At 53.9% G+C, this 18,134-nt stretch overlaps 1 protein-coding gene across 3 annotated transcripts in view; it reads left to right on the top strand.

Annotated features, from left to right (window-relative positions):
- Window positions 1-3,936: 3,936 nt before the first annotated feature.
- LOC108918433 (plexin-A1-like) overlaps window positions 3,937-18,134 on the top strand; it is a 170,730-nt gene continuing 156,532 nt past the window's right edge. The window contains exon 1 of one of the 3 annotated variants that reach the window (XM_018725644.2): window positions 3,937-4,052. The gene's annotated coding sequence lies outside the window, so the exon portion shown is untranslated. Of the gene's footprint in view, window positions 4,057-5,915; window positions 5,938-18,134 lie in introns of those variants that run through there. The other 2 variants (XM_018725643.2, XM_018725647.2) reach the window with 2 other exon arrangements.

Genomic DNA, 18,134 nt, shown 5'->3' with positions numbered 1-18,134 from the left:
GCATCTTCTCCCTGTGTCTGTGTGGGTTTCCTCGGGGTGCTCTGGTTTCCTCCCAAAGATGTGCTGTTCAGGTTCCCCCATAGTGTGTGAGTGTCACGGAGAGAGTGTGTTCTGCTGATGTATGGATGAATGACCCATTGTAAGTAGTGTATCCAGCAGTGTAAGTCACCACGGTGAATAAGGTGTGCGGCCTGGTAACACTACATAGAGTTCATTGGAAGTTGCTTTGGAGAAAAGCATCTGCTAAGTGAATAAATGTAACAGTGTACAAACCTAACAGTGTAAGTTGTTTTGATGAAAATAATCTGGAAAATGAATCAGTTATAATAAATGGCACGTCACATTTTCCACGGAAGTCGGAGCGACCGACCCTTCCGTTACGATCGAGTTCTTCATCAAAGACCCCCGACCCTGGTTCTCCGGGAGACGCGGGGGCTGCCCCCTATGGTCTCATCTTGCCCTCTTCAAGACGCCGGCGGCCCACTGCCTGCTGACACCAGGCTGAACCGGTGCCGCTCAGGATGATCCGCAGCGGAGGCTCAGCTACGAGATGAGGGCTCTGCTGGGGTTCGGATAAAGACAGCAGAGAAGCGTCGTACTGTTTCTACACACTTTGCTGGAGTTCACATTGAGCGTTTTTCTTAACCAACCCCGTGTGCGCAAGTGGTGAACCGAGCTGCCTTGTACCAGAACGTCTCCGTATTGTACTGCTCTGTCTGCGTCGTCTCTGACTCTATTACTGTACCGGCGCACAGCTACACATTGTCCCTGCGTACTGTTGTCCCGTTAGTGTTCTGCCGGTGCTCTTTTAATAACGACTTAAACGATTTGAACCCTTTGCGTATGTTCTTAGTTAAGGCACGGGTGTATTCTCTCGCAACTACTTGTCTAAGACTAAGAGGGAACGACTGCCGAACACGCGCACGGTTCAGCTGGGTGTCGAAAAAGTGCAGAACTTTTAAAACTGCAAAAAGGAGTTGAAATTTAAGTTATCCCTTTGAAACAGTTTGTCCTGCGGTGACCTGCAGGGAGCTTCTCTCAGATCACGGTAACACCACGGCAGCACAGGCACTACTGGTGCGAGTGGACCGGTGTACGTGGCATTAACAGACCAGCAGGGGGCATCTTTGCTCAGGTGGGCGAAGGGGGATTCTAGTTACAGGTGCTACTACTCACTGTTATACTGCGCACACAGGTAGCTGTGTGTATTTAACACATTTGCTCACATACTTCTGTTGTCCCTTTGTGTCATTCATTTTGTAGCAGAAAAAAATAAGAATAAAGTCAGAAATATAAAATAACATTGTAAGATGTATTCAGTGAGTGGGGGGCACGGTGGCACAGTGGGTTGGACTGGGTCCTGCTCTCTGGTGGGTCTGGGGTTCGAGTCTTGCTTGGGGTGCCTTGCGACGGACTGGCGTCCCGTCCTGGGTGCGTCCCCTCCCCCTTCGGCCTTATGCCCTGTGTTGCCGGGTAGGCTCCGCGACCCCGTACGGGACAAGCGGTTCAGCAAATGTGTGTGTGATGTATTCAGTTATGGAATAACACACACACACACACACACACACACATTTTCAGAACCGCTTGTCCCTTACGGGGTCACGGGGAACCGGAGCCTACCCGGCAACACAGGGCGTAAGGCCGGAGGGGGAGGGGACACACCCAGGACGGGACGCCAGTCCGTCGCAAGGCACCCCAAGTGGGACTCGAACCCCAGACCCACCGGACAGCAGGACTGCGGTCCAACCCACTGCGCCACCGCACCCCCACTCTTATGGAATAACATTCCTGATTAAACTGTTATGTTCTATTGGGATTTTTTTTAAAAAATAATAAGCACTGTGTTACCTGTTAGCTTGTAACTGAGCAATCTCTGAGTTTAAGACTGAGGTACACGTGTGTTCATTCGCAACTGGAAAGCGCAGATTTCATTTAGTGGCTAAACAGGAGGACATGTTACCAGAGGAGGTGTTAAGATTGTGGCGCTGAGAGACGAAGCCCACCGAAGCACTCGGCTCAATACAGCCGAGCTCAGATGCACCTCACGTCACTGCAGTCTGTACCGGGGCCATTATTCTGAAACATGCAAAATGATCTCCGCGGTTAAGGTGCGTCGGCGAGTCCCCGCACCGGGGCACAGAGCACACGGGGCCACCGTGGGCCCCGAGACCCGGCGTGCGCGCAGCTGCTGCCCCGTCGGCTCATTTTCCCGAACTTCTTCTTTTCCGCGTGTCGCTGGTCCGAAGCCCAAGTGCATCCGCTGTGATTCAGCAGAAAACCATTTTGTTTAAATATTTACTACGCTCGCTGTCACTGGGACCGAGCCCCCCGTCTGCATATGCAGCAGAAGCAGGCAGCAGTCGGTGCACATGAGCGAACTGCCCCGGGTTTAAAGCTCCCCAGTCCCCCCCCCCCCCCCGCCCCCAGCCTGCTGCGTTCGCTGCAGAAAGGCGCTTCAGTCATGCTCACTCCAGCATGGCCGCAGAAGAAATTCGTTCAGCTGTAGATCACACAGGTTCGCTTCAGTAGGTGACTTCTTTTAATCTCGCTTTCTTTGTCACAAGGCTAACGTCTCGGCACGATCATGAATATGCATGACAGCAAATGTCTTCCTTATTATCCATTAGTGATTTTCTCAGATTCACTTATCAAGAGTGACATTGCAGAGCAGGATGCAATTTCCCGGGAGAGTATAAAACGTGACAGAGAACACACACACACACAGACACACACACACACGTGTGCATTTTGGCCCCTCGCTCGGGGCTGTGTGTGCAGCGTGGGAGCAGCGTGAGGGCAGCGTGAGGGCGCCGGCCTGCAGCTGCGCTCGGCCCTGGCCCTGCGCTGCGGAATGTGCCGGAACCAACGTGCTCCTTTCATCGCTCACCCTGAAGGCCTGGACACGCCACTCCGCACTTATTCAGCAAGGTGACCTCACTAGTAAAAATAACTCGGACACTTCCAACGGTTCTTAATGAACAGGACACGGACCCGTGTCGTGGAATTTTTTTTAAAAACAGATTTTAAATAATGTCGGCTCTTTCATCCTAACCTCACCACTTTGTCTCCGACGCCACTTTCAGCCCCAGTTCGCACATCGGAGTCCTCATTCTTTCTAAATGGCCTTTGGTGCGAGTCGTACGTGTCTGACCGTACATGGCGTTTATTCAGTTTATTCAGATACAGTTTTTCAAGATTGCAGCTGTGACAGCCAACATGCGAAGAGCCCTGGGGCAGAAGGTGTACCATGGTGACTTTTTTAAGTGAAATGTGACTGTAGAGTCACCTCAACTGGGGCATTTTGCTCCAGCTCTGTAAAGTTCTTTTACTCTTCCGCATTCACTTCATGTTCTAAGCAACACAAAGAACTTCCTTAGCCAACAAATCATTTTACGCTCATGTTTTTTAATACGAAAATCATTATCAGTCAGAAGAAAGAAAATTATTTTAATTGTTATCAGCAGAAACACTACGAGTGACTCGACGACTCGGTATCGCTGAAAGTTTCAGTGAAACTGTTAACACACGTCCTGAGTGAGGTTGTCTGAAAATTAAGATAAGACGTTTGGATAAAGTAAGTAGAATATCAAGTTAAAATTTCGCCCCTATATATGCTGTGTACTAATACATTCAGACGGGACTGATAATAAATAAATAAAAAAAAAAGAAAGAAAGAAAGAAAAACCCACGCATAATGCGCGCGCAACACTTCTTCTCCCGCGCGTGTCGGACCACGCGGCGTTGCCCTTTTAAGAAGAAGAAAAAAAAGCGCGTGCTCTGCGCCGAGGGCGATTTTGAGCGGCGCCGCCTACCGGCCGTGTTGGCGCACTGCAGCGGCGCTGCGCAGTCCCACGCCGCTCACAACGAGGCTCGCGCTCGCAGCCAGGGACACATTCCTCCCCAGTCCTTCCCACCGCACTCCATTCACGCCGGAGAGCGGAGGAGAGCGGTGTAGCTGCGCGCGCGAGGGAGCCCACGGCGGCGTGGAAATGTCCGTAAGTTTGGGAATTTAACCGTGGCGAGGATGTCGGACATACGGATCACCTGAATCTGTAAGTAAGTGTCCCGATTTCTGACCCCTTCTTCTTCTTGTCAGTTATTTGTTGAAAGACTGTGGGGGGGGCGGGGGAAACTGCCGACCGGCGCAAGCGAGGGTTTCTCCTTTGCTCTCGCGCCCTTCCTCGCGCGGCGCTGGGGACCGATCAACGTTTCTGGATTTTTGAACGAGCTCTCGGGAAACTCTGCGTTCCAGGCGGACCGACCGCACAGCTGCCTTGCAACGCTGTGTTTCGCTGTGGCTCTCTCGAGTCTTTCTCTCTCTCTCTCACACACACAGCAGAGGCAGAGCCACGCTGTCCCGATCATACACAGTGTTACGTATAAGGCGTGGGTTCGCTGGACACCCCCGCGTGCCTTCCGACCTCCGCGAGACGAGACAGGCACTTAGTTGCGGAGATTCGGAGGCTGCGGGAGCAGAAGAGCCCCGCAGGATCTGCCGATCTTCCAGCAGCTGTTCTTTCACACACAGTGACTGTCCTGCCCTAAAACCCACTGCGATCGTGTGTGTTGTAGATGACCTGAAGGGTGTGTGTGTGAGTGTGTTCGCGCGCGCGCTGTCGTGTCGGGCTGGACTCCGCCGGGCAGGAGGCAAGTTTTGAACATGTTGCTGTGAGGAGGAGATGCGGGGATGACTGTACATGTCATGTGTCGCTTTCTGCCCGTCGGTGGCTTCTCTGTGGTTGGATTTTAAGCATTTCAGGAGAAACACTATGGTGTGTGTGTGTGTGTGTGTGTGAGAGAGAGAGGAGACGACAAGACCCCCGCAAGACGGTCCTCCGCCTTAGTGCATCGAAATAGCCTCCAACATAGATAGATAGATAGAGCACGATTCGGCTTGAAATGAAACATTTCTCCCGTGTGTGTGTGTGAGTGTGTCCGATCGCACGGGTGGGTGTGGGACATGCCCACGACCCACTGTGTTTAAATGGCCTGTGGGACTGTAGGTCTAGTAGGTGGGTTCGGGGACCTGTCGGTTCCGTCCTGCGTTTTAGGGATCGGTGCGGTTCTGGTGTCAACATGATGCTGCGGGGTACCGCTCTGTGTGTGTGTGTGTGTGTGTGTGTGTGTGAGTGAGAGAGAGCTCGCCGTCAGTCGCTCGTTCCGCCGCTGAATGACCCGTGGATCGGATCGGACCCCACATCCTCTCCGTTAGGTGCGACCGACGAGGACCGATCATCCCCCCCATCCCCCCCCCCGACACACACACTAACGTGACAGGTACCGTTGTTACTTACCACACTGATGTTCGGCCCGTTTCTCCGACTTCCCCCCAAATAGGTTTCAAGAGGCGCAGAGCGGGTCGCGTCCGCCCTTCTTTCTCCAGGTGTGAATGTGATCCATTTCCCCGCGCTGTCTCACGTGTTCTGGCGCTCGTGCGGAGGAGCCCTACAAGTTCATGTGCTACAGCTTACCTGGAGACCGAGGGCGGATGATGATGATCATCATGATATTGATACAGTGATATATCACGATATTTCTGGGGAAACGAAACAGGCAGAGTGTGAGGTGGAAACAGTGTGATTTACCCCTTTGCCAGCAGCCTGACACTTCCGCAGTCAGTGTTTGTGTCCTGCTTATTTATGATGGTTATGAATGATGTTCTGTATGATTGTGACACATGGTGATGATGCGGTGCCGAGTGCAGCTCCTCTCCTGCCCTCCGTGGGACACATCGGACCTCGTGGACCAGTATGTTATAGTGGGCGCTGAACGAAGGAGCTCTTCTCCATCCGGCTGCCCCCGGAGGACAGAACGGACCCAACGTCGACGTCCCCCGGGACTGCTTTCGGATGTCCGACCTGAGAGATGGCACCACGCTCGTGAAGTTATCCTGAAAGACGCTTTTAACCTCTTCGCTCCTGTGATTCCACCTATCAGGTTGTGGCATTTAGGGCAAAGGGGGATCTTATCGTTTTCTAGGAGTTGTCGTCTTATAATGAACCTTCCTTCGGCTGACATCTTGTTCCAATGTAGCTTATAATGTTAGATCATCAACTTCTTCAGCGATTTACCGCTTATATAGCTGGGTCTTCCTGCTGCATCTGTGTAAGGTTGCTATTATGATCAAGGATACTGCGGCGGGAGTGGGATTCGAACCGAGATCCTTCGGATGCAAAGTGACAGCTTGAAGCGATACGCTGGCGGTTGAGCGGTCGAACTGGATGCCTGGACTTTGTTTTCGTGGTTCTGTGCACCTTTACCTGTGAACGGAAGTGAAGTATCTCTACGAAACGCTCGGTGTACCGCTTTCGAGCTGCGCAGAAAAGTACGTTCGGTTTGCGAGCTGTTGCCTTATCCCAGATGAACACCGACATCCGTCATCTCAAAATTGAAAAGGCAATATGTTTTACCGTGTAATAAGTTCCATGTGTGCGGGTTTCGCTCAGCTATGCCGACAGGTGTGCGTGTGTGTGCATGTGTGTGTTTTTTGGGGGGGCAGCTGGTACTGTAGTGGTTAGAGCTGCTGCCTTTGGATCCAACGGTCACAGGTTTGAATCCCACCTCCGGCTCCAGTACCCTTAAGCGAGGTACTTACCCTAAAGTTGCTCTGTTAAAGCTGTGTAAATGGGTAAATACTTCTAACCTTAACTTTGTAAGTCGCTTTGGAGAGAAGTGTCAGCTGAGTTGATGTGGCGTTGCATGTCTGCAGCCACAGCGCTGCTCATAGAGGAAGTGTCGCCGTTGCCTACGTGACAGCCAGGTGAGGTAATGAAACGAAACAAAGCTGTCACCAGCCGTTACCGTAACGGCGGTCCTGTCGCCACCCCTGGGATGCCCCCGGCCCACGGAGGGGGAGAGCGCTGCCGTGATGCACGCGTGGAGCTGCGCGATGAAAGCTGACGGGGGCTCTCCGCACACCCCCCCGAGCCAGGCCGGGTTTCCCGCCTCCTCTCGGAAGCGCCGCCGCGGCCGAGGTCCGGTTCGGTGGGCGCGGAACCGGCCGGAACGAGTCGTTTAACGCTGCATTTTTGGGTGGCCCCGGTATGTTGGGTTGGACTTTGGCGCGGTTCTCTCACTCTGGCCCAGAACCGTTGAGAGGGGGACCAAAAGTTCCCGTACTTCCGCTTCTTTGCGGGAGTCGCCGCGAAGCCCTTCCCGAGCGCCAGGGCGACTCTCCTTCCCTACGGCGTTTACTGATCCGCCCGCCATCGGCCTCAGCTGTGCTTCGCTTGCTTCCGCAAAAAGACCAAGTGGCGTTTCCCGCAACGTCGCCGAGCTGGACATCGTGTACCTTGTGTGAGCGAAGGATGTCAAGTGTGTTTCGGTGCCGTCGGGAATGCCCGGTCGGGCCGATGCGTTTGCCGTCCTCGTTGGTAGGCTCCGTAAAGTGCTCCGATGCCTCTGTCCCTTGGCGTTTCGCGATTCCTCTCCGAGTCTTCCCACCCCCCCCCCCTTCGATGCTCGCGTCAGCGGGAAGCTTTTAATTGCTACATTTGAGGATATGTTTTTGGTGCTGTGGTCGGGCTCCTTTATAATTGTGGTTTTTCCCTCATTAGGGGCAGGTCCTTGGTATGTGGGGGTGGTTCCGGCTCTTATTACGTAACGCCCCCCCAGGCCAAGCGCCACTGCACGAGTGGACGGTGGCGGAAATGAGCACCGCCAGCGTTGCATTTGCCGCGCTTCCCCACCCACTTCACGCTTCCACTTTCACACCTTTAATTGTCCACTTTCTCTAGGAGGGGTTGCCCCACATCCCCCCCCCCCCCACCAACCCCACCATATCAGGAGCTGTAGAGTACTGGGGATTCTGAAACATTTATTTATTCTTTTACATTTATATTTATTCACTCAGCAGATGCTTTTCTCCAAAACGACTTCAAATGAACTCTATTAAGTGTTATCAGCCCACACACCTTATTATTCACCAAGGTGACTTTCACTGCTTGTTACACTACTTGCAATGGATCACTCATCCATACAGCAGTGGAACACACACACACACACACACTCTCTCTCGCTCTCTCTCTCACTCACACACTATAGGGGAACCTGAACAGCATATCTTTGGACTGTGAGAGGAAACCAGAGCACCCGGTTAACTGACACTTTTCTCCAAAACTACTTAGTTAGTTACCCCCTTAACTTACATAGCTGGGTAATTTTTCTTGGAGCAATTCAGGATAACTTCCTCCACTCAAGAGTACTAGGAGATGGGATTGGAAGGCAGCATCTGTAAATACTACGGTACCTGCTGCCCCACGCTAACGCTGCCTTCTGCAGCTTCGCCATGTTCCTACGCCTTATTTTGACCCGAAGCTGGCACGTTGACCAGTGCCGAGGGTTCGAGACGCGTGAGGTCGAGGGGAACGTCTCCGACTGTTCCGACGGCGCTTGTTCTCCGGCTTGGCCCGGGGGACGCGTGTGGTTTTACAGCGATCCGCAGGCCCTGACCTCGCTCCTTCCTCCAGGCGCGGTAATGAAGGGCGCAGCGTTGAGCCTCGGTGAGGTTTCAGGACGACTCCCAACTTTTCCAGCGATGGTAGGAACACGTTACGAAAGCCCTGGCAATTATAGTTAGTCTTCAGAAAAGGTTTTATTACAATAGACACGGTGGTTGTTTTGAAAAAGACGTTATTTCAGGACCGGGGCTCTGGAAACGTGGCTGAAGTTGTTTTAAGAGAGCTCTCTGTAATGTGTAATTCATTTTTAATTCCTGTTTTTTTTTTTTTTTTTTCTGTAGTTATTTTTATCGCCCTTCCTCAAAGTTTCCGCTGCTGTCTACGGGAGTGACGACCGCTTTCAAGCCTGCGACGTTTCGAAGGAGGCATCCAGATCCGTAAATTAGCCCTCCAAAAAAAAAAAAAAACCGTGCGAATTCAACAGAAAATTGAGCATCTAGACAATAACTGCGCTTTTTCCCGACAGGTTTTCCTCCGAGCAGCCGTTTTATCGCAGGCACATTATGGTTTTGTTGCTTATTTGTATTTACTTCGTTTTCAGCACACTCTTTTATGTATGAAAACCTTGTTGTCTTTTTCGAGCAAAAGAATGTAATTAATTTTCATTCAAGCTGTTGTGCACTAATAAATTGGACAAAGACACCGATGTAATTCTAGATCCTTTAGAGAGGAATAAGTGCGACTGGTTACTTCTGGCTGGTGCTACTGCAGTTTTTTTTTTTTTTTTTTAAAAAAAAAAAAAAAAAAAAACCTGATATTGCCCCCCACCGTTGCGGTGTGCCGATCAGCCCCCAGTTGTGATGTTCACACAGTCAGTGGCCCTTCCTTTTGTCTTGGGGGAGGGGCAGGAATGCGGCCCCTTCTCTAGAGCCGAACCCTTTCGAGAGCTGGCGTGGTGTCCGTTCCCCGTGGCGGCCTCGCGGAGCCCCCCCATCACCACCACCGGTGCCACGGCGGCCAGGCCGGCACGTATCTTACCGCGGTACCGTTTGTTCTGCTCCGCAGGGCCGCTCCGGTACCTCCACCTCGCCGTCTCTCCCTCCTTCTCGCGCACGCCGCTACCCAGTGTGTATTTTTAGCTCTGCGTCTGGGCCCTTTCCAGACTCCTCTGCCTGCACTGTTCCCCACGGAGTGTTGGGAGACAAAAGTGTCCCCTGTGCGCCTCTTTCTCTTGGCTGTGGAGCGCTAGGAGTTTGCTGATGCGATGACCTGTTACTTGCGGGGGACCGGGTCTCCACGGCGAGTCTCGGCGAGCGCCGCGATCCCGTTTCCGCCGCCGGCGCTACGAGGGACTCTTGCGTGTCTTCGCGATGTCGTGTTCCGCCGCCTTCGAGGAAATGTCATTACGCGCCAAGGGCGAAGGCACACTTGTTGCGGCACTCGCGCGCAACCTTCTCTTTGCCGGGAGAAGAACATCCGGAGGTGAGCGCGGGAGGACGCGTCACGCTCCGACCCCGAGCCGCAGCAGGTGACATTTCGACTCGTCAACGTCAAGTGTGTCTGACGACGGTGAGATCTGGGGACGTATCGACTCCTCTCCGCCGCAACTCACCTGCTTCTACGAGCTAAGGATCTTCAGGCCGCAGCTCGATATTCATCTAGCCGCGACCCCTGGGCGCGCTTCCTCGAGCTCTGATCCCGTCCTCTATCGAGCCGCGTCGCACGACAGATTGCAGGCAAATGTTGTTTTTCTCCAAACTCATTTGTAAGATTTTTGTTTGTTTACGGCTCTCGGCGGAGGCTGGCGGAGGCTGAGCCCCAGGCAGGCCGGCTTTGGTAATGAGCGCAACCGACGCGCCGCCGCTGCCGCCGCACAGCAGTGCTTTGAGACACGCGCCTTTGTACGTGGGACTCGCGCCTCGCACGCGCGTCGGCCCGGACGGGGGTTCGTTTATTCCGGGTCCTAAGCCTGCTGGAGCGCGGCGGGACGTGTGCGTTGTAATCGTCCCTCCTGTATGCGTTACTGCCATTTTTCTCCTCGTGGCCTTTACAGTTTTACTATTTTTCTCATTTTACCGAGGGGAATTTAAATAATGCAGGAGGCCGAGTCCCTGCTTGTAAATAAGAGTAATGGGGAGCGGGCCACGCTCGTTTAACAGGACCGCTTGCTTGGGGAAAGGGGTGTTTGTGAGGGGACCGGGGACCGGGAGCCCGTGCGCGACCGCAGACGAGTGGCGCTGTTGGCGGGAGGTTGGCCGTGTCCCGTTTCCCATGTTGTCCTGCGTTGTCCTGCGTTTCCTCCCGGGTAGGGCCGCGTTACCGTTCCGATCTGGTCCCCCTGGCTCCGGGGGTCTCTTCGGCGCTGGGAATGTGCGAGGGTTCCGGAATCGCCCTGTAGGGCACCGCTCGCTGTCGGCATTCCGCACTCATCGCTTCACCTTCACTTTATTACCGATGCTCTTATTGGCGCTTGATTGTTATTAGACTTTATTTTTCGGGACGGGTACGTTTCGGCGGGAAGGCCTTCTTCAGCTGCGCCCGAGCCCTTCGTTCCTTATTTTACTACTTTTACTACTTACGTAGCACCTTTTCTTCCAGTTTTTGACCCATTTATACAGCAGTTTACTTTTACTGGCTCGGTTGTTTAAGTACCCTATTCAAGGGTCCTGAGACACTACGCAAGAGCGGGGAGCAAACTGACTGCTTTCTGTGTTCATAAAGGAGTTCTGTGGGGCTGGAGGCCTGGCAGGTCCCGGGTACGAGGGCTCCCGGCTTCCCAGCTATCGCCTCCGTTTCTTCTCTGCGCTCTTGTTTCGTCTGAGAGAGCAAATGAGGAGTAAAGGGCTCATATGCACTCGAATAGTCACCTGTTTAAATGAATGAGTGCGCTGGTTGCTCATTGGGGGTGGGGGTGATGGCGATGGCTGTAGAGAATATAGGGCCCTGCCTCGTTGGAGAGACCTCATTTCTTTGCTTTGCTTCCCCTGTTCGGAGGTGACTTAAACACGTGTAAGACAGTCTCTCTGTGTACTCCACACACACTCCCTCATCTCTGCAGGTGCTGTGTGCGCGAGGCGCGTCGAGAGGCTCCGAACCCCAGGCTCCGCTCCGAAGGTCGGCGCCCTTTCGGCGCGACTCGTCCGTCGGGATTGTCGCGGAAGGCGGACCGTTGGCCCGCGCTGACCTCGTCGGCGGCGGAGCCTCGGCGACGGCCCCCGTCGTGTGGCCGAAAGGGTTAAAAAGCCACGAGCGATAGCTCCGCGAGCGTGCCTCTCGGTGGTGTGCGCGCTGGTACGTGGTGTGTCGCGCCACGTCGGTCATTCTTATGCGTAGCGGTTTCTTTTTCCGAGCAAGCGGGCCGTGTGAAGAGAGCGTAAACTGTCGGGGAGTTGCGCTGCGATGAAGATGGCGAAGCTCGTTTATGGATATCGATCACGTGCAGAATCCAGGGAGCGGAGCAGAGCAGGGGTTAGGGGTGCGCTGCCTCCTTACCCGACTTGTGTTCCCCATGAGCCGCAGAAGAGCCATGCGGCCCTCTTCTGTTGCTCTTCGACCAGCAGGGACTCCTGGACCAGGCTTTCAAGTGCCCCCCCAACCGCCCCCTTTTTTCCACCCGTCTCGGGGGGTTTAGCAGCAGTCCTGGGAATAATTCCTCTGCCAGACAATGCAGGGCAGTGGGGGGAGGGTGGGAGGCGGCAGGGGTCCTGAAGGTCATAGGGCGCTCTCTTCAAGCCCTGCCTTCGTGGATTGTGTCGGTGTGGTGCGGTGCGGTGTGGTGGGGTGGGGTAGGTGGGGGGCAGCTGCTGAGCCCTGCTTTAGTTGCTCTTCGCATCACTTCACTGCCTTCATAGCCTCCTTGCCGCTCCATGACCTCTGACCCCTTTTCTGCATTCCCAGTGGCGTCCCGGTCTGAGGTGGCAGACACGGGTGACGTGCTGCAAGTTATTTAGTGGAGCTGGGAAAGGGGGGGAGGGGTCGTGCCGCTACTGCTGCCGTATGCATAACCGGATTGGCGATGGTATTAGGAAGCTCACCTAAGCCAAGCAGAGTCGAAGGCCTGGCCCTTTGCTTGTTAATGTCGGGGTGCAGTCGAAGAAGCGCTTGTATTGTTTGGCCCCTATGTACACGCAGGAATGCTGCTCGGCTTGCTCTCGGTGGGGTGTGCAGCGGGAGCTGCTAGTTCCGTCATAGTTTCACCCTCGCTTCAACTTGAGCCCTCTTTCATGCCACCGTGGGCGGCACCGTGGCACAGTAAGCGGTGCTGCTGTCTCATAGCGCCTGGGTGGTGCGGGAGGATGTGGGTTCGATTCCTGTTGAGTCTGAGTGGAGTTTGCGTCTTCTCCCCGTGTCTGAGTGGGTTTTCTCTGAGTGCTCTGGTTTCCTCCCACAGTCCAAAGACATGCTGTTCAGGTTCCCCCGTAGTGTGTGAGTGACAGAGAAAGTGTGTGTGTTCCACTGATGTATCTAGCAGTGTAAGTCACTGCGGTGAATAAGGTGTGTGGGTTGATGACACTACATAGAGTTCATTGAAAGTTGCTTTGGAGAAAAACATCTGCTAAGTAAATAAATGTAAATGTCATACCAGCTCTGTGACTCCTGTGGTGATCAGCACCGTGTGGAATGCTGTCACTCCGCTCTACAGCTGGAACTCTCCCTTTGTGTGTCAGTGTGTGTGAGAGAGAATGCGACTGTCTGGAAATGTCTGTTGCTCCGTTCGTAGCGACAGACTTCTGTTCGCAAAACACGACTGCATTGCCTCCCCGAGTAGGGTAGTTGGGTTGAGTAGGTTAGGTGATGGGTGACCTCCTCTCACACCTCGTTTTCACCGTATTGGCAACCATGGTGTCCTAACTGAAACACGGTTGGGGTGACGGTAAAGACACGTGATGGACCGAAAGGGAGCATCCCCTTTTCCCCTCCCGAAAACGTGTCAGCCACGGTACAGGCAAACAGCAGCTTGCGTTCGACTTCCTCGCGGTGCGGGTTAAATCCTCTGTGAGTGGGACCCAACGCGGCGCAGCCGCCGACCGGCCCTCCGGCCTCCTACGGACCGGCACGTTTTGGGCGCCCCGTGAAGGTCGCGCCCCGGGATAAATCTGAGCTCCCGCTGCCTTGAAAGGAGTGTCAGGTGTTACGCACATCCAGGTAAACGGAAAGGGTGACAAATCGGCGTGGCGTGTGGGTTTCAACCGCATAACATAAGAGAAGACGAAGCCGAGAGCGAGTGTGATTGATGTCCTGCGCAGGTGGGGTAGTGGATAGAGCCGTCGTCACCTTGCAATACAAAGGAAAAATTAAAAACGCTGCTGGAATCCCACTCCTGGTCCACTACACTTCATGAAGGTACTTACTGGGTCAATTGAGGGTAAGTATTACCCAAATTTACATTTATCCATTTAGCTGACGCTTTTCTCCAAAGCAACTTACAATGCTAAGGTCACAGTTATTACATGCTTACAATCATTTACAAGATGGGGAATTTTATTGGAGCAATTTTAGGGTAAGTACCTTGCTCAAGGGCGCTATAGCCAGAGCGGGAGGTCGAACCTGCGACCTTTGGGTCCAAAGGCAGCAGCTCTAACCACTACGCTACCAGCTGGCCCATTATAGAATTATTAAATTATAGAAAGCAGCTTCATGTACAGGCCTAACATTACAAAACGCCTTGGACTGGGCATCCGCTAAATCAGTTTGAGTGGGAATTGTAGTGTAACAGGAATAGTCGTTCTCCGCAGCATTTCGTTGTTAGTTTTCTGCAGTTTTTCTATTCATAACCTCATGTAATGATTATGTAAGAATGGACAAGTTTGGTGTAAACCTAAAACAAAAAACAAAATCAGTTGATATTTGATGGCTTCACACCTTCAAATTCAGTGTCCTCTACAGTGTCCCACGCTCTGGAAACTTTATTAACATCCAAGCAGTGTTCTTGCGGCGTGGCCTTTATACGCACAATCGGGACGTTGTCTTGACCGGACCTTCACAGGAGCGACACGGCCGGGGCGGCGGTCCGCGCAACGTGCCGTGGGCTTCGTAACCGGGACGTCGAGACTCGTCCGTTTCCGCTGCCCGATGCAGCACATTTTTCCCCGCGTTAAATATCCAGAGCAGCGCGCAGTGGTGACCTGCGTTTGGGAAGCAGATTGCGTGTTGTGTTTTTTGCCACATTTTCCGTGTGCGTAAGCCAAGGAACAGGGAGGCTTGGCAGCAGCGTTGCTGCGTCGTCCTCTTCGCCGAGCGACCGCGGCGTCGGTGTCCAAGCAGAGCTCGTCCAGTACGTGACGGGAGCGGCTGGCGATGACCAAAACAAAGCGGGTTCCAAGTTTAATTAAACCCCCGTTGCTCCCGGCAGATGTTTGCCCGGGGAAGCTTGCCGCTGTTGCTTTCTCGGCTTTTGGTAGCTGGACAGATGCTTTTTTTTTTTCCGGCCCTTCGTTTCGATGCGCGGAAGTGTGAGTGGAAAACCCAAGATGATCCGGAGGAATTAAGGGTGTTTCGGTGGCGACCGCCTGCTCTGGAATGCCGAGAGGTTTATGGGGTACGCCCAGCTGGTCTAAAAAGAAACGTGTCGCTCCAGGGATTTTTGAAAGTGCTTTAAGCATTTTCAGAAGTCTTATCGAGCATGTGCCCTGCGTGGCTTCCCCCGGCGCAGGCGGTTGGACTCGTTCGGAGATGTGAGCGGAGCCCCTCGCGCAGGCGTCTCTCCTACAGGCTCAGTGGAATCAGAGTCACTCAAATCACTGAGATCACCCTGTGTGTTTTCCACACACAGCGGAAGACATGTGGGCGGCACAGTGGTGCAGCGGGAAGCCCCGGTTCATCGCAGCTCCCGCCCGGGTTATGGTTTTCAATCCAAGTTCGACTCCTGCTCAGCCTCTGTGGAATTTGCATGTTCTCCTTGTGTCTGAATAGGTTGCCTGCCATGGTCCATTGAGGTGTGTGAAAGAAGGCAGCAGTATAGCACTTCCATACCCTCCCCCAGCTACAAAACACACAAGTAGTTGCCGAGAGTTGAGTTGGACCCTGTGGCACTATCTGTTACCGTGCCCCTGGAGGAGATCGCCACTCCGTTCGGGTTTCTTACCTTACTTGGCACCTGAAGGGCGACGGTTCTGGGGATGGTGTGTGTGTGTGTGTGTGTGTGTGTGTGTGTGTGTGTGTGTGTGTGTGTGTGTGTGTGTGTGTGTGAGAGAGAGAGAAAAACTGCATAGAGACATGTACTGAGAGCTCCCTCACAACTACAGCGGGTTTTCTCGCTGTATGCTCTCGGCTCACAAAGCAAAAACAGAAATGTGGGTAATAAATACACAGATGTTAGTCGCTGAAAGCTTTATTTCCAGAACATAGCAGTTCTTAGGATGTGTGTGTCTGGATCACGCAGTTATTGGTTGACCACTGCTCTGTGTCCATCTGTCTCCTGTCAGGCTTCTGTGCTGTGTGTGTGTGTGTGTGTGTGTGTGTGTGTGTGTGTGTGTGTGTGTGTGTATATATATATATATATATTTTTTGCTGTTTGATCTTCTGCAAATGGCCTCCTGTGGCCCCATGGAACTGCGGAGCACTTGTAGACCCCCCCCCCCCCCCTCCATTGACTTGAAAATGTTTGACTGGAGCTGAGATTCGTCTAGAATCTTAAAAGTAGGAAGTGTTTAAGTGACATGTCCAGGAACACGACCCTGCCTTGATATTCCACAATGCCCTAATTTAGTGGGGTCTATGCTGCAGGGGGCGTTTGGGGCTCTGCCCCGGGGCACCGCTGTCGGGGACCCGAGCATCCTTCCTCCAGCGGAATTGTGCCGAACCTGGGAGAGGGATGGGGACGTGCGGATTGCTAACCTCTGACATGCTCTTCTTTGCTGCGTTGGAGAATCAGCAGTTCAACAGGAACTCCCTGCTCCTTGCTGTGTGGTGAACAGAGACCACACTATCGCCCTGGGGCTCTGCCTGGGCTCCAGCCAGACCCACCCCCCCAACGTTCACCCAGCGACCCTCGCGCCGCCCAGCAGCCCGGCCTCTGTCCCAGGGAAACTGCGCTCCCTGCGGCCTCGACCAGGCGCTCCCACGCTCCCCTGACCCCTGAACCCCTGTACGTGCCGGCGGCTCCCGGAGCTGGAAGAGGAGCCCATCGAGCTAATAGGCACTGCTGCCCCAGGAATGGGGAAGGAAGGCGGATTGCCTCCGTGGACGGCGGACCGCTCGGAAGCACAGCTGCAGGACTGAGGTCCGATTCCTTAGTTTTGCCGAACGTTTGTTTGTATGGGGTCCGAACGTGCGGATGAGCTCTCGCTGTAAGGACTTGCTGTACTTGGAAGGTGCTTTGGGCAGAGGTGTCTACCCAGTAATTAATTGCGAAGTGTCGACGTGATAATTTCTCGAAGAGGCACGGTGTTTCTGAGCAGAGCGGGTGTGAGTCAGCAGCAGCAGCAGCAGCAGCAGCAGCAGCGAGTGCTGAGCGAGATGGCGGAGATTGTCGCAATGCTCTGATTAGGCAGCGCCCCGGAGCCAGCGGGAGCCCATAGCCCCTGGTAACTGGCGGTTATCGCGCCGTCTGCCCACCAGCAGCACCTCCGCGTGCAGTGGGCCGGCTGGTGGAACAGGAAAGGCGGGTCCTGGCAAACAGGCTCAGCGATGACGGCCTCCCTCATTTAGACAATGGTGCGCGGCCTGTGCCCCGAGGGCGCGGTGTAGGCAGCGGTGCGGTGCAGTGCAGTGCCACGTCTCGCTCGCTCTCTCTCACTCCCTCACTTTCTCCCTTCCCCACAGACACCGCTGCTTTTCTTTGACTCTTCTCACTGTGTTGAAGTCATGGGTGGCTGCCATTCTCAGGGTTAGTCTTTAGAGATTACATGCACATTCATTCCTTCAGCTGACACTTTTCTCCAAAGCGACTTACAACTATTTACCTGTTTATACATCTGGCTAATTTTACTGGCGCAGTTTAGGGTAAGTTCGTTGCTCAAGGGTGCTACAGCTGGGGGCTGGAATCAGAACTGTGGCCTTTGGGTCCAAAGGCAGCGGCTCTAACCACTACGCTACCAGCTGTCCCCGGATAAGACGGCAACATAAATTCAACAGTTTATACAAGTTTAATAGACTCTAGTGCTGTTTGAAGAGCTTCTTTTCTTGATGTATAAAAAGGTACATGTAGTCTTGGGCAGGTTTCCCTCCACCATCCTGCACCTGGCGAGGACCCGGCGACCTCAGGAAGAAGGAAAGGTGCCTGCTGGCGATCTCATGCCCTTCAACATGGAAGGTCTGCTGCCCCGCAAGCCTTTTTCAAGCAGGCAGGAAAGTCTCGTCGCCGTCGGCGGGTTCCGCTTTCATTTCATTTCGTTCACCGGGAGGCCACGCTGACTTAATTCCCCCGTGGCTCTGAAAAAACATAGCTGGAATATCTGGCCTCTGCCCGGCTAATCAGGACCACATCGACAGCTGGCTCCGGTTTCGACGCAGCGCCTGCCGCCAGCGCGCACGCCCACGCGGCCCATGCTGCGCTACCCCCGCTTCCCCTGCTGCCGCCTTCCAGGAGGCACGCAGCAGCCAGGCCTCTGAGGATACGCTGCACAGCACCGCTCTCCCCACACGTGTCGGTCTCCATCGCCAACAACTGTCATGTGACATGTTTTGGCCAATCGGAGCAGAGCGCCATTTAATGAGGTACGATACTTTTTGCTAACCGCGGTAAGCTGGTATGCACTACTGCGAAGCTGCGGAAAGCTCCGGACGTCGGCTCCT

Source organism: Scleropages formosus, chromosome 22 (assembly GCF_900964775.1).
Source record: "Scleropages formosus chromosome 22, fSclFor1.1, whole genome shotgun sequence".
Taxonomy (NCBI): domain Eukaryota; kingdom Metazoa; phylum Chordata; class Actinopteri; order Osteoglossiformes; family Osteoglossidae; genus Scleropages; species Scleropages formosus.
This window is presented reverse-complemented; position numbering and strand designations above follow the sequence as displayed.